Source organism: Jaculus jaculus, chromosome 1 (genome assembly GCF_020740685.1).
Source record: "Jaculus jaculus isolate mJacJac1 chromosome 1, mJacJac1.mat.Y.cur, whole genome shotgun sequence".
NCBI classification, from domain to species: Eukaryota; Metazoa; Chordata; class Mammalia; order Rodentia; family Dipodidae; genus Jaculus; species Jaculus jaculus.
Window position 1 is genome coordinate 342,400,364 of NC_059102.1, and position 14,742 is coordinate 342,415,105.

At 43.0% G+C, this 14,742-nt stretch overlaps 1 non-coding gene across 1 annotated transcript; it reads left to right on the forward strand.

The window, feature by feature from the left end:
• Positions 1–2,366: 2,366 nt before the first annotated feature.
• LOC123457875 lies at positions 2,367–2,499 on the forward strand. Its single transcript, XR_006635233.1, has one exon. It is a non-coding gene; the product is annotated as a small nucleolar RNA SNORA33 (small nucleolar RNA).
• The last annotated feature ends 12,243 nt before the right edge of the window (positions 2,500–14,742 follow it).

The following is a 14,742-nucleotide window of genomic DNA, read 5'->3' on the forward strand; positions in this document are numbered from 1 at the left end:
GCCAGCACTTGGGAGCTGAGGCAGAAGGATCAAAAGTTCTATTTCAGACTAGGTTAAACAGTGAATCAATAAGCTAGGAGATGGCATCTGTATGGAAATATGGGATGATTTTCACAGGCCATGGCCCTGCAACAGATCACAAAAGCTTCTTTTTGAGTCCAGGTGTGGGGGCACCGTTTAATGTTCAAGAGGTTGAGGCAGGAGGGCTGAGAAAAGCAAGGGTAGCTTGGGCTACACACTATGACCCTGTCTCAAAAGGGAATGAAGGAAGAAAGGAAGGAATGAGGGCTGGAGAGTTTACTTAGTGGTCAACGTACTTGCCTACAAAGCCTAAGGACCCAGGTTCAATTCTCCAGTCCTACGTAAGCCGGATGCACGTGGTGGCACATGCGTCTGGAGTTCATTTGCAGTGGCTAGAGGCTCTGGCATGTCCATTCTTACTCTCTCTCCCTCTCTCAAATAAATAAAAAGAAGCGTTTTTAAGAAAAAATGAGAACAGTGAGAGGCTGGACCTCTAACATGACACCGGGGAGCGTGCTCTGGTTACAGTCACACCAGGGAAGTAGTGTGCAGAGTCGGAGTCACAGGGGGATGCACAAGCATGTATGTGCTGGCTTTCACAGGCCAATATCAAATCCAGACCTGTGTTTAGTGCACCGATAACACTTGGGATTTCAGAGCAAAAGTCTGTGTCTGGGGAAAGCCAGAGTGAAAAGGCAAGTACCGTGGGGTGGTACTTACACCCTCTCAAGGTGACCTGTGATCCACATCTCAGTACTAGGGCGGGGAGATGGAAAAGTGCTTGTCAGGTAGGCATGGGGACCTGAGTTTGGACCCCTATTTTTACCTTTGTAAAAATTCTAGGCATGCACCTGTGATCTTGGGGCTGGGGAAGTAGAGATCAGGGCTTGCCAGCTAACTAGTCTAGCTGAATTAATGAGCTCTAGGTTCACTGAGAGACAATGTCTCAAAAATATAAGGTGGTGAGTGACTGAGAAAGAAACTAGACATCCACCTCTGGCCACCATATGCATGCACACACATGAAACACACACATGCATACACACATGCATGGACATGTACACATGCAAAATGTTTTTTAAACAGTCAATCCATCTTATTTATTTATTTTTTAAAAAATTTATTTGACAGAGAAAGAGGGGAAGAGAGAGAGAGAGAGAGAGAGAGAGAGAATGGGCACGCCAGGGCTTCCAGCCACTGCAAACAAACTCCAGATGCATGTGCCCCCTTGTGCATCTGGCTAACATGGGTCCTGGAGCATCAAACCTGGGTCTTTTGGCTTTGCAGGCAAATGCCTTAACTACTAAGCCATCCTTCCAGCCCTGGAAAACATTTTTAAAAACTTTAAAACTTAATTCAAATAGGCTAGTATTAGAGAGTTAATAGTGGATAAAATAGAATTTAAGGCCAAACACAGTAGAAAAAAAGGAGACCTATTTATAGTGATTTAAATATCCTGGAAGATGTTATTAACCTCATGCATCCAACAACTTCAAAATATACAAAGCAAAACTAATGGAAACATAAGTTGAAACTCATAGAGACATAAACAAAATTAATTAAATATACATAATTTGTGATATGAAAATAATATTTGAGTAATGTACATAGCTAACAGAAAAGTGTAAAACTTGGTATGTAACAGATAGAACTCTTTTGCATGTGTACTCCGTGTGTGTGTGTGTGTGTGGTGTGCACACATATGTGAAGATGCCCTCACAGGCATGTGGAGCCCAGAGGAGAATGGCAGGCGTCCTTCTTCTATGTCTCATCTGGGTATTTCCTTGAGATGAGTCTCCTTTTGAATGCAGAGCTGTGATTTTCACAAGTCCCAGGATTCTCTGCTCTCTACTCCCCACAGGACCAGGGTTACAGATGTGTGTGACCGCAGCCCGCTTTCCACAAGGACCCTGGGGATTGAAACTCAGGCGGCTGAGACCTTCTCAGGCCCTCATGTTTGCAGCAAGCACTCTTACCTTCTGAGCCATCTTCCTAGCCAGTAACTTTTGTTTTTTTAAATATACAGCAGAATTGTCCAAAATTAGGTCACTTGTGGAGTTGCAGAGAAACTACCAACCAATCTTCAAGTGAGTGGATTACATGTCTCCTTTCCGAGTATTATGGGATAAAAACAGAAGTTAATGAGCATAATCAATGTGCACATGTGTGCACACTCACACATAAGTCTCTCCACTTGGGAAGTTCAAAACAACCTTCCAAGTTCTTGGATATAAAAGCAAAGCAAAACTATTTAAAAATAACTTATAAAACCTCTTATCAAAACAAGTGGGGTATAGCTGAAGCAATGATTAGGAAAGTTTGTAGTTGTAAAAAATGCATGTTTCAAGCCAGCTAACTAATTGGTCTGCTTATCTGAATGTGTTTCTGCAGAAATGTAGAGAGCTGGCAATAGTGATGCCATGTTACGAGCCTTAAGGACAGCTGAGGTCGTTAAGGTCCCTGAAAATGGCTACAATACCTTAATGTTGAAGCATTTTCATAAGACTTAATTTTAATGTAACTTGTTCTAAGTTTAATGAAAGCTAAGAATTAATAAATTGCATATTTTTTTGAAAAAAGAATGCATGCTTCTTAGAAAATAAGGGGTATGGATGGAGAGAGGAGTTGCGAGGGAAAAGTGGAGGTGGGAATCACCATGGTTTATTGTCTATAATAACGGACGTTGTTAATAAAAATATCAAAACAAAAAATCAAAGCAGCCAACTTAGAAACAATAAAAAAGAAAAGGCATTAGAGAAAAAACAGAAATCTTGACATGGATGCAAATTCAGTCTTAAAAGGCAAGTGCTGAATTGTCTTTAGCAGAATCGACTGACCCGGGTGCTCTCAAAGGCCTAGTTAAAGGAAGTGTCAGTAAGATTTCTGGTGTGTTCTGCGTTCTGCACTGCCAAGACTCAATAGCAGACTGTAAGTAGAGGCTTCAGTGCAGGACCTGGCATCAGAATAAGTACAAGTTAGCTGTTACTGCCATTACTGTATTTTTTGTGGCAGGGAAATCACAAAGCATACTTTATTGGCTTTAATTTACTGCATGAAGCTCTGCCTGGAGGTTACCTTTTTTCTTTTTCTTTTTTAAATTTATTTATTTATTTGAAAACTACAGACACAGAGAGAAAGAGGCAGATAGAGAGAGGGGGAGAGGGAATGGGCGTGCCAGAGCCTCCAGACACTGCAAACAAAACTCCAGATGCATGTGCCACCTTGTGTGTGTGGCTAACATGGGTCCTGGGGAATTGAGCCTCGAACCGAGGTCCTTAGGCTTCCCAGGCAAGTGCTTAATCGCTCAGCCATCTCTCCGGCCCAGGGTTACCTTTTTTTCTCGTTAGCTTTGTTAATGAGTACCTCTGCTCCCTGTCTGCTCCTCTGTTCTCAAGACCCTGACCCGTGGGCAGACTACCTTCTACAGATGCTTTGGTAAGTATACAGTTCAAGAAGTCATTTCTTCACATGGTATAATTATTAATATTTTATATTTTATAGATTTTTTGAGAGAGTGGAGGAGAGAAGAAGGAGGAGGAGGAGGAGAAGAAAAAGAGAGAGAGACTTTGGGTGTCCTATGGTCTCTTGCCATTGCAAACAAACTCCAGATACATGCACTGCTTCGTGCATCTGGCTTCACGCGGGTGCTGGGGCTTCAAACCCAGGCTGGCGCACTTGGCAGGTAAGCGCCTTAATCACTACACCAGCTCTCCAGATCCTTCACTTGGTATTCTTACTGCAGTCAGTATTGTTTTGTTTTGTATCAGACTCATTATTTATGATTTTGGCAGAACCTGTGGCGCCATATGTCGACACCCCATTTGCTAAGTCTATTTCTATTTGCCAGTCCACATGTGGGTTATGGGAGACGCAGAATGAGTCTGAATCTCTTTGCAGAAGTGACTCGGCCAGCAAAGCAGATGGAGGTGCAGCGACCACACAGCACACTGGGGCTGTGACCAAGGTAAATACAGACTGCTCTGGGATGCTGGGGAAGGAAAGCTCACAGTGACAACTGAATAAAGAGTGGGAACGGGGCAGGATAGATGGCTTAGTGGTCAAGGCATTGCCTGCAAAGCCAAAGGATCTAGGTTTGACTCTCCAGGACCCACGTAAGACAGATGTACAAGGGGGTGCATGCGTCTGGAGTTCTCTTGCCGTGGCTGGAGGCCTTGGCATGCCCATTCTTTTTCTTTCTCTCTTTCTCTCAAATAAATAAAATAAAATAAAATAAATATATTTTTTAAAAAAGAGTGGGGATGAAGTCAAAGAAACTTCTGGAAAGAGCCGTCACGTAGGATTAACTCTGAAGGACAAGCAGGAGCTAGCCAGGAACACAGAGTGAGGGATGGAGTGAAGGCTGCTCCTGGCACAGGAGTGTTGTGTGCAAGTGCAAGAAGGTAAATTAAGTGCCAGGCTTCACAGGGGTGCAGGAATTGGATCGCTGTGTCTTGAAGTTGCATTTTCCTTGGTGCCAGTGATGCTGAACATCAAATCTGGGACACCATTACTTTGTACGACATAACAATGATTTACTCTTATGACACCTTTGATAGTATTTTTTAGTCACCATATTTGGGCTTGTGATCAAGTTGGAGTTATTTGCATATACATAACTTCATAATTTTGTTTGTGACTAGCCAGTTGTCATAAGCCACTGGCTAAGCATTAGCAGTCTTTTCTCATTGACTTGACTTGTCACCCTTGTCACACGTCTGTTGTTTTGGGTAAGGCCTTAGCTCTGTGTTCTCGATCCTGTTCTACTGGCCTATGTGCCAGTACCACAGTGTCTTTTACCTTTCTTTTCTTGTGGAACTAGGGGTCAAATCCAGGGCCTTGTGTGTGGTGGGCAAACCTTCTACACCCCTAACCCTGTCATATAGCTTCACTACAAGTAAGATTTACATTAAGATTTCAAATCAATTAGCAACTGTGAGCACTCCAACTTTGTTGTAATTTTCCAGGCTGTTTTAGTTTTTGAGATAATCATGTGAGTTCCCCCCCCCCCCACCATCTTTTTTCTGCTAGTAGAGTGAATTGTCTTGTTTGCTTTAGTTGTTTTACCAACTTTGAATTCCGGGGGTACATCTTGGCCACAGTGCCCAGTTCTATTTATACATACAATAAGTTTGCTTCTATAGGTGTAAGGGATATTGCTATGTATTGCTTTTTGAGGTAGGACCTGGCCTTAGCCCAGTCTGACCTGGAATTCACTATGCAATCTCAGGCTGGCCTCATACTTACAATGGTCCTCCTACCTCTGCCTCTGGAGTATTGTGTGGCGGGGTGGTCTGAATCAGTTGTCCTCATAAATTCTTGTGTTCTGAATGCTTTCTTCCCAGCTAATGGAAATTTGGGAGACGGAGTCTTGCTGGAGAAGGTGTGTTCTTGGGGTTGAGCTTAGGGGTTTTATAGCCAGCTCCAGTGCTTGGTTCCCTCTCTTGCTAATGTTTTCCACCAGCTGTGGCAAGGAGGTGATGTCCAGTCTCAGAGCACGCCATGCTGTCCCCGGCCATCATGGAGCTTCCCTTCGAGACTATAAGCCAAAAGAAATACTTTCCTCCCATCAGCTGCTTTTGGTCCGGTGCTTTTTACCAACAACAAGAAGACAACTGCAGCATATGGCAAGCACTTTAGCTACTGAGCCATCTCCCAAGCCCTGCTGTTGTTTTTGTTTTTCATTTATTTATTACTATTTGTAAGCGGGGGGGGGGGGAGAGAAAGGGAGGGAGAGGGAGAAAGAGAATGGGCGCACCAGGGCTTCTTACCTCTGCAAACAAACTCCAGATGCATGTGCCACTTTGTGCATCTGGCTTCACATGGGTACTGGGGATTCAAACCTGGCGTGTCAGGCTTACAAGCAAGCTACTGGACTACTAAGTCATCTCTCCCACCCACACTGTTGGGATCAATTAAAGGCTGTTTTGTGTGGCCCAAAGCTCAGGGTGGGTGTTTCAGATAGGAGATAACTAAGCAAATTTATTATCTTGAATCTACTGTTTGGCTTTCATTTTGCTTCGGGGCAAGAAAGAATAGATAACATCTGTTGTTGTCAGTTTACCTTTTAGTTTTGTGGCCTGTTTAAAGCCCTCCCAAGCTGTTCTTTGGTGCACTTTAAATTAAGCAGGGGGAAGTAGTTGTTAGAGGAATACTTGCAGTAATATTAGCCTTTCTGGGTTTTCCTTTTGTGTTTTTTAGAATCTGCATCCTGTCCCAATTTCCTCATTCCTTGCCTACCCTAACATTTCCTCCTGAATTTGCTGCCCTGCATATTTGGTATCCATATAGGCAGCACCTAAATCATAAATGCTGGTGTTGATGAAGATTATACTAAGTAATTAAGTGCATGTGGCTGACTGAATCCCCTTGGGTCCAGGTCAATTACTAAGTGAGTTAAAGGATTCAATCCACCAGCAGCCCGTCATTAACCACATGTCATTATCTTGTTCTAATGTGCTTTATTCAGCCTCTGCCAAATGTTTTGCTTGCAGAAAAAAAATGTAGCCTTTCCATGCTATTTCTTTAAGTTTTTATCATTTAGTTTTTCCCTCTTATCTTCTCTATCCACAGGATTTATTAGTGTTAGCACACAACATATGAATTCACTGTTTCTTTGCTATTTTGCTATAAGAAAGCATGAAGGACAAGAGAAGCCAGAGACTTTATCTTACTGTGTTCTGCCAAGTTGCAGGTGCTTAGATGAATTCTTGGCATAGAATACCTGTCTCCATGAATTATTTGTGAGTGTAATGAGTGAATCATTTGACATGCTTAATAACATTTTAAGAGACAAATGTTATTTGTTTGAAATAACTTGTTCTTCAAAAAAAAATCCATGTTGGGCTGGAGAGATGGCTCAGCGGCTAAGCACTTGCCTGTGAGCCTAAGGACCCCGGTTCAAGGCTTGATTCCCCAGGACCCACGTTAGCCAGATGCACAAGGGGGCGCACACGTCTGGAGTTCGTTTGCAGTGGCTGGAAGCCCTGGTGCACCCATTCTCTCTCTCTATCTGCCGCTTTCTCTCTCTCTCTGTCTGTCACTATCAAATAAAAAATAATTTTAAAAAAATCCATGTTGTTTTGGTATAATACTATAAGCTTTTCAAAACTGACCTACTTAATATTCTAATCTAGAATTTCCAGAGGACATTATCACATTTATTTTGAATACTTGGACCCCAGCTGGCGGGAATTTGGGAAAGCTGTGGGGGCTTTTGGAGGTGGAGCCTTGTTGGAGGAGGTATGTTGCTGGGGTTGGGCTTTAGGGTAATGTAGCCCAGCTCCAAGCCCAGTACTTAGACTCCTTCCTTCCACTTGATATGGTCTATCATGCCTCCCCCAACATGATGAAGAAAAACCTTGACATTGTGAGAGAAATAAACCCTTCCCCCATAAGCTGCTTCTTGTGAGTGTTTTGTCCCAGCAATAAGAAAGTAATTGCAATGATAACAGAGCTTATGTTGCGAACATTAGCAAAGAACTAGGAATAAGAAGGACATTTAAAGCCAAACCTATTAGGTAATCATATTAAACATATTTCAGAGAAAGTTTTAATTATGAGTGATAAGCACCATTACCTGCATTATGAAATTAACTATAGATTTTTGGCTGGGGAGAAGTTAAATGTCACTATTCCCTTTTGTCTATTTACCTTCCTCCCTTCCTCCATCCCTTCTCTCCTTCCTTCCTTTTTGCCTTTTACAAAAAGCAAGGTGGTTAACTGGGAATTGCTGAAACTAAGGCTAAGGAAAGTTTCAACTGCCAGGAGCACTGGTCAGGAGACACAGCAGTCTCTTGCTGCTGCAGACTGAAGCGGTGATCTCCATGGACACTTGGCAGCTCAGGAAAGTTTAGAGCTCTGGAGAGACATAACAAGAAATACATATATACAATGGAATTCTATTTAGCCATAAAGAAAAATGACTTAATTTTGAAATTACTGGAAAATGGATGGACCTGGAAAATATTATCATATGTAAGGTAACCCACATACAGAAAAACAAACATCTCATGTTCTCTCTCATATGTGGATCCTAGTTTAGAATTCATATATATGAAGGAGAGTGTATAGACACCAGGAAACTAGAAAGGAGCCCAATGGGAATGAAGGGGTGGGAAGAGGCTTCAAGAGAAAATGGGAGGGAAGGTAGCTGATCTTAAATGACATGAAAGTCCATGGGGATATACCTGGTGTAGGAGGATAAAAGCAGAGTAGTGGGCAGGGGAGATAGGAGAGGGAGGGTAACTTTAAAACAAAGCTAGATATATGTATTGATAAAGAGTAAATAAAGAAAAAGAAAGAAACAGGTTGCATGAGACTTGACCTCAACTGACAGTGCATATGAAGCTGTGTCAGGAAAGAGTATTAAAAATAATAGGAGAGATGGCTTAGTGGTCAGACACTTGCCTGTGAAGCCTAAAGACCCAGGATCGATTCCCCAGGACCCATGTGAGCCAGATGTACAAGGTGGCACATGTATGTGGAGTATGTTTATAATGGCTGGAGGTTCTGGTGTACCCATTCTCTCTCTCTCTCTCTTTCTCTCTCTCAAACAACTAAATAATTTTTAGAAAGAAAAAATAAGCACATAACAGGAAGATCTTTGAAGATGTTTTGCAGGGACATGGAACCCATACCAGGAGTTAGACCAATCAAGACAGTCCACAAAACACAAGTTCGGACTGTGCAAGAAGTGATGGGTATAGACTCTAGAGGGGGGGGCCTTTCAGAAGGAAGATGGAATGAGTGGGACACTGACACACATCTTGACTGACAGTCAACCAACCACCATGAACATTTGTGTGTCTGGTGCTGCTCATAAAGTGTACAGTGGTACATCTCCAACACATGTCCTTCCTTGTGGGGTTACTCGAGGGAGACAGGCATAATAAACATGCATGAAAAGTAGATAAGCAGTTCCATGTATTCCCAAGTGCTGAGGAAGACATAACAGGATGGCATCATAAAGCAAGGAGTGGGTTACAGGGATGGCTTCTCTTTCTTATAAACAATTGCAATTGAGTTGAGCTCTGAGTGACAAATAGAGGGCCACCGTGCAAAACTCTCCAGAAGGGTATGTGTATTTTCCTGGTGCTGGGAATGGAACCTGGGGTGCACCATGTGGATGCCAGGCAAGTGCTCTACTCCTGAGCAACACCCCAGTCCTCCCAGTGAAAGGTAAGTTAGCAGAGGAAATCACAAGTGTGCAGCCACTGTCCTGAGCACCTTGTAGGGACAGAGAAGGCCGGTGAGGTAGAAGCATGGGAGATGAGAGCAGAGGAAGGCAGATTCAATCAGCAAACCAGTTTATGGGGGGGGGGGTTCTATGTGCCAAGGAAGTCCTTTAGCCTTCAGCTCTTTGGAAGGATGAAGAAGAGTACATCGGACTGGAGAAGGTCTAACTGGGTAGAGGATATGAGTTGAGTCCATACAGATGGAAGGTTTAGATACACAGGCCAGGCAAGATTCTTAAACATGAAGGTGATGGTGTCTGGGAGAGAACATTCTAGCCCATTGTATTAGCTACTTTCTGCTTTGTTGTTACAAACACCTGACAAAAGTGACTTAAGGAAGAAGGAGTTTACTGAGGCTCATAATACGCAAGGGTATGGTCTATTGCGGTGGGGAAGAAATGGGGCCAGCAGCATGAAGGAGCTGCTCACGTTGCAGCCACAGCCAGGCAGAGAGACGCCAATGCAGGTGCTTGGCTTCCTTTCTCCTTCTTATGCTACCTAGGACACTGGCCCATGAAATAGTACCACCCACAGTTAGGGTGGGTGCTCCCACTTCAACAAACCTTATCTAGCGAACCCCTTCCACTGAACTTCTTCTTATTGCCAACCAATCCTTCTTCCATTTTGATGTCTTTTATTTTGTCCTCCACAGTCCATGGCAGGATGTTGATGTACAAGTATTAGGCAGGTAATGTGAACTCCTGGGTGGTCGTGAGTGCAATGGCTATTGCATGACCAGAAGACCATGATCCAAAGCACTCCTCCCCAACTTCTGGCTCTTACATTCTTTCTACTGCCTCTTCTGTGATGTCCCCTGAGCCTTGGCGGAGGTGATATGGATGTCTCACTTGGTGCTTGAGGACTCAGCTGTCACTTATCCCCAGAATCTGACAAGTTTAGAATAGTCCCAGTAGTCATCTCCACCTGCAAGAAGAAACTTCTCTGGCTAAAAGATGAGAGCAGTACTAATCGATGGATAAAAATATAAATATACATATTCAGAGGACAAGTATGGGCACAGCATATCCATTTAGCCAAAAACAACAGTAGTTTCCTCTTTAGGGCCTACAGTCTTCTTAGCCACAGACTTCTGACTAGGTTTTCAGTAGCAGGCCTGCATTTCTTCCTGTGGAGCAGGTCTTCAATCCAATCAGAGCAGTTAGTTACTCCCATACCAGACATGCCATGATTATACCAGTGGGCACATCTTGCCTGACTAGCTGCAAATCTCTTTTTGAGGATGTGTTTTATAGAAATAGTGACCAGCATATAAGGTCTTACACACAAGGGTGTTGCTTGCAAACCTGATTGTAGTGGAAGAAACCCAGAAGCCAAGCCAAGTCTATCAGAGAATGATACATTTTCTGACATTCACATTGTGGCATATAATGCAACTAAAAAGCAGTGAACAAATAAGCGCATGTTGGAGTGAAGCACATGGGGGGGAACAGGAAAACTGAGCCCTGGAAATAAACAACAGGATACATTCTGTCTGCAGAGGAAGGGCACAAGCCCAGGACGCAGAGATCGTACTGTCCATGTGACGACTTCCTCCCTCTTTCTCAGGGCTCCTTGGCTTCTCCTTCAGATAGGCTTTCTTTTCTGGGTATGATGATGGTTGCTCAAGCTTACAGTTCCTTAAAAGCTCATTATTCTGGAGAAAGGAATAAGTCCATGGAGTCCGACTCTTCCTGTGGTTGTCCGTTCTTCTGTGTCATGCTTGTCCTGTGTGAGGTCCCATGATTTACCACCAGCAGCTGGTGGAGAATGGTGGGCAGGTCCCAAGAAGAAAATATGCAGGGTGGTTGAAAAGGTAACAGATGTTTACTGTAATTTCCATGCCATCTTTCTCAGAAGCTCAGAAGCTTCCATTTCATCACTTTCAATTTTTCATGATACTGATCACAAAAAAGAAAAAGAGGGCTGGAGAGATGGCTTAGCGGTTAAGCGCTTGCCTGAAAGCCTAAGGACCCCGGTTCGAGGCTCGGTTCCCCAGGTCCCACGTTAGCCAGATGCACAAGGGGGCGCACGCATCTGGAGTTTGTTTGCAGAGGCTGGAAGCCCTGGCGCGCCCATTCTCTCTCTCTCCCTCTATCTGTCTTTCTCTCTGTGTCTGTCACTCTCAAATAAATAAATAAATAAATAAATAAATAAATAAATAAATAATTAAATAATTAAAAAAAAAAAAGAAAAGAAAAAGAGACTCCGTCAGCCCTGATGGGATAGGCCTGTAATTCTAGTACTTTGGGGGCTGAGGAAGAAGAATCACAAGTTCAAGGCCAGCCTGGACAATGTATCCAGACCCTGTTTCAAAATAGAAAGTATAAAGAAGGCTTAGGATAGAGTTCCGTAATATAGCATGCTCCGTCAAGGCAGGCATCTTCCCTGTGTCTCTGTACTTCTCTGATTCCTGTCATGAAAAAAGAAGATAGAAAAATGATGGGAGAAATTGATTAATCTAGATAGGAAGGCAATGAACCCACCTAGTATTTCAAACATTAATTAGTCCACAATGGTTTTAGAGAAACTCATATGGTTCTGGACCTTGGCTAGATGCACAGACACAGCCCCTGTGCTCACAAACTTGAGAATCTGACATAGTTGGAGGACAGGTAGCAAACACCTGATTGTGATTGGGACAAGGATTCAAGCACCAAGGAGGTACTTAGAGTGACATGAGGGAGTGAAGATTGAGACCTAACCTATCTGGGAAAGTAAGGAGAAGGGGTCACTGTAAGACACAGAGAAAAGAGGATAGAGTTGGCTTTGACCAGAGGAGTGATAGTTGTAAAATGTGGGTTGCCAACAGTTCATGTTGAAACACAGAGCAAATTGGAGATAGGCAAGTGTGGATACAGAGAGGACACTGTTGAGACCCAACTTAATAGTGACCATGGGGTAGTGGGAGGTGGAGATGGATTAGAGGTGAGTAATGAGACAAAAAAGATGCTTGGGACAAATGTCAGGCTTTAACTTGAAGAAAAATCCAGGAAAGCTGTGAGAACTTTTCCAAGAATTGTGAAGGTGAACCAGTTTGGAGGTAAAAGAGCTTGCATTGGGGCATGTAGGATTTGAGAGACAAGAGGCAACAGATTTTGAGTGGGTGCCTAGATACATGGAGAAGATACAGAGGGTTCACATGGATTCATAATGCTAAACCAGTGTCTACTGAGAGTTTGGCCTGGGTTCTATGGATAATATTCAACAACCTTTTTCTTGTTGTTGTTCTTGCAGTGCTGGAATTGAACCCAGGGCTTTTCACATTCTAGGCAAGTTCTCTACCACTGAGCTACACCACCAGCAATCAACCACACTTTCTGCCCCATATAAGCACATCTGCGTTAGCTTGATGTTTGTATTAATCTCGTTACGTGTTTCCCAGTGGAGACAGCAGACTATCATTGGTCACACAGGTTCTGCATGAGTTCACAGTCAACCTGCTAAGACTTTTGAAGCCAAACCTCTTTCCAAAGGACATAATGAGTGACAAGTAAGTGGAGCCTGCTAAAGTACAGAGGGAAGGAAGCAGTGTCCTCATATGGCAATGTGCCCCCTTCACTAAGAGGGCTCGGACGTGCAAAGTGATAGGATGCCTTGTTTTCCAGGAGAATGTAACCACATGGTGAAAAACTACAAACTCCATCAATATTAAAAAAAACAAAAACAAAAACAGTTATGTCGTATTTACTACAGAGTGAAGATGTTGCAGTAACATATGTACCCATGGAGGTCAATTTTGATTGCCAATTTGACTGTATTTGTAATCATTTAGGACACCCACTCCTGGCATGTCTGTGAAAGAGTTAAATGAGAAAGGAAGACCTACCCTGAATGTGGACAGTGCTATCCCATCGTCTGAAGTTCTAAAGCGAATGACAAAGCGAAGGAAGGAAGCCAGCTGAGCACCAGTGTTCGTTCAGCCTTTGTTTCCTGACCGCACACAGCTGCCTCCTACTCCTCTCACCACGCCTTTCCGCATGATGGACTCATCCCCTCAAACTGTAAGCCAAAAGACACTCTTCCTTCTTTAAGCTGTTCTTGTCAAGCATTTTGTCATAGCAACAAGTAAAGTAACTAGCAAAGTTCCAAATCTTGCCTAACATCCCAAATCACCATAGTATGCTTTTGTAAACACTTATATTTTGAACCCAATTACAAACACAACAATTAACGCTGAGTTCAGAGCTCACTTGACTAAGGCAGCATCCACATTTTGTTAGCATTTTCTAGTGAAGGAAGAAGCAACACAAGAGAAAAATAAACCATAAGTTTGGATGTGAAATTACCATAGGTGAAGGAGCTACAGAGACGGCTGTTAAAGTGCTTGCCTGAAAAACCTAACATGTAAAGCCAGATGCACAAAGTGACACATGCATCTGGAGTTTATTTGCAGTGGCTAGAGGCCCTCGCACACCTATTTTCCCTCTGTTTCTCTCTGTGTCTGTCTCCCTCTGCTTGCAAATAAATAAATAAATAAATAAATAAATAAATAAATATTTTTAAAATTTGTATTTATTTATTTGAGAGACAGATACAAAAATAGGCAGGGGGGAGAGAGAGAGGGAGAGAGAAAAGGTGTGCCAGGTCCTCCAGCCACTGCACATGAACTCCAGATACATGAGCCCGCTTGTGCATCTGACTTATGTAGGTCCTGGGGAGTTGAATTCGGGTCCTTTGGCTTTGCAGGCGAGTGCCTTAACTGCTAAGCCATCTCTCCAGCCCAGTAAACAATATTTTAAAAAATTAGCATAGTTAATAAAAAATTATCATAGGTGGGCCTGGTGATTGCTCAGTAGTTAAAGGTGCTTGCTTGCAAAACCTGTCAGCTTGGGTTTGGGTCCTCAGTACCCTTGTATTACGAGATGCACAACATGGAGAATGTGTCAGGAGTTCATTTGCAGTGGCAAGAGGCCCTGGCATGCCCATACTCTCTTACTCCCTCCTCCCTTTATCACAAATAAACACAAGTGCTTAAAAATTATTGTTGGCAGTCCATATATAAATTCATGATGGACTATAGTTACTATAGTTTCCTCCTGATTCATGGAAAATATGCTTCAATGCCTCTAGTCCTAATGGATGCCTTGAACCATGGATAGTATCGAGTCATATTATTTTCCTACACATAGGTATCTGGGGGTGAAGTTTAATTTATAATCAGCAAAAAGAAGACATTAACAATAACTAGTAATAAAATAGAACAATTACAACAAAGGAGTATAATCAAATTGAATGTGGTTGCTCTTTCAAAGTACCTAATTGTACTGGGTCCACCTGTGGTGGTTTGAATGTGAATGTATTTCTCCACTGTTCTGAGGTAATTTTGATTGAGATTAAACTTGCAAATTGAGTCTCCAGCAGGCAGAACCCTGCTGGGGAAGATATGTCCAGTCATACTAGGTGTGTAGAGAGCATTCTGAGCTCTAGCTGCTGGTGTGCTCTCTCTCTCTCTCTCCCTCTCTCTCTCTCTCTCTCCCTCTCTCTCTCT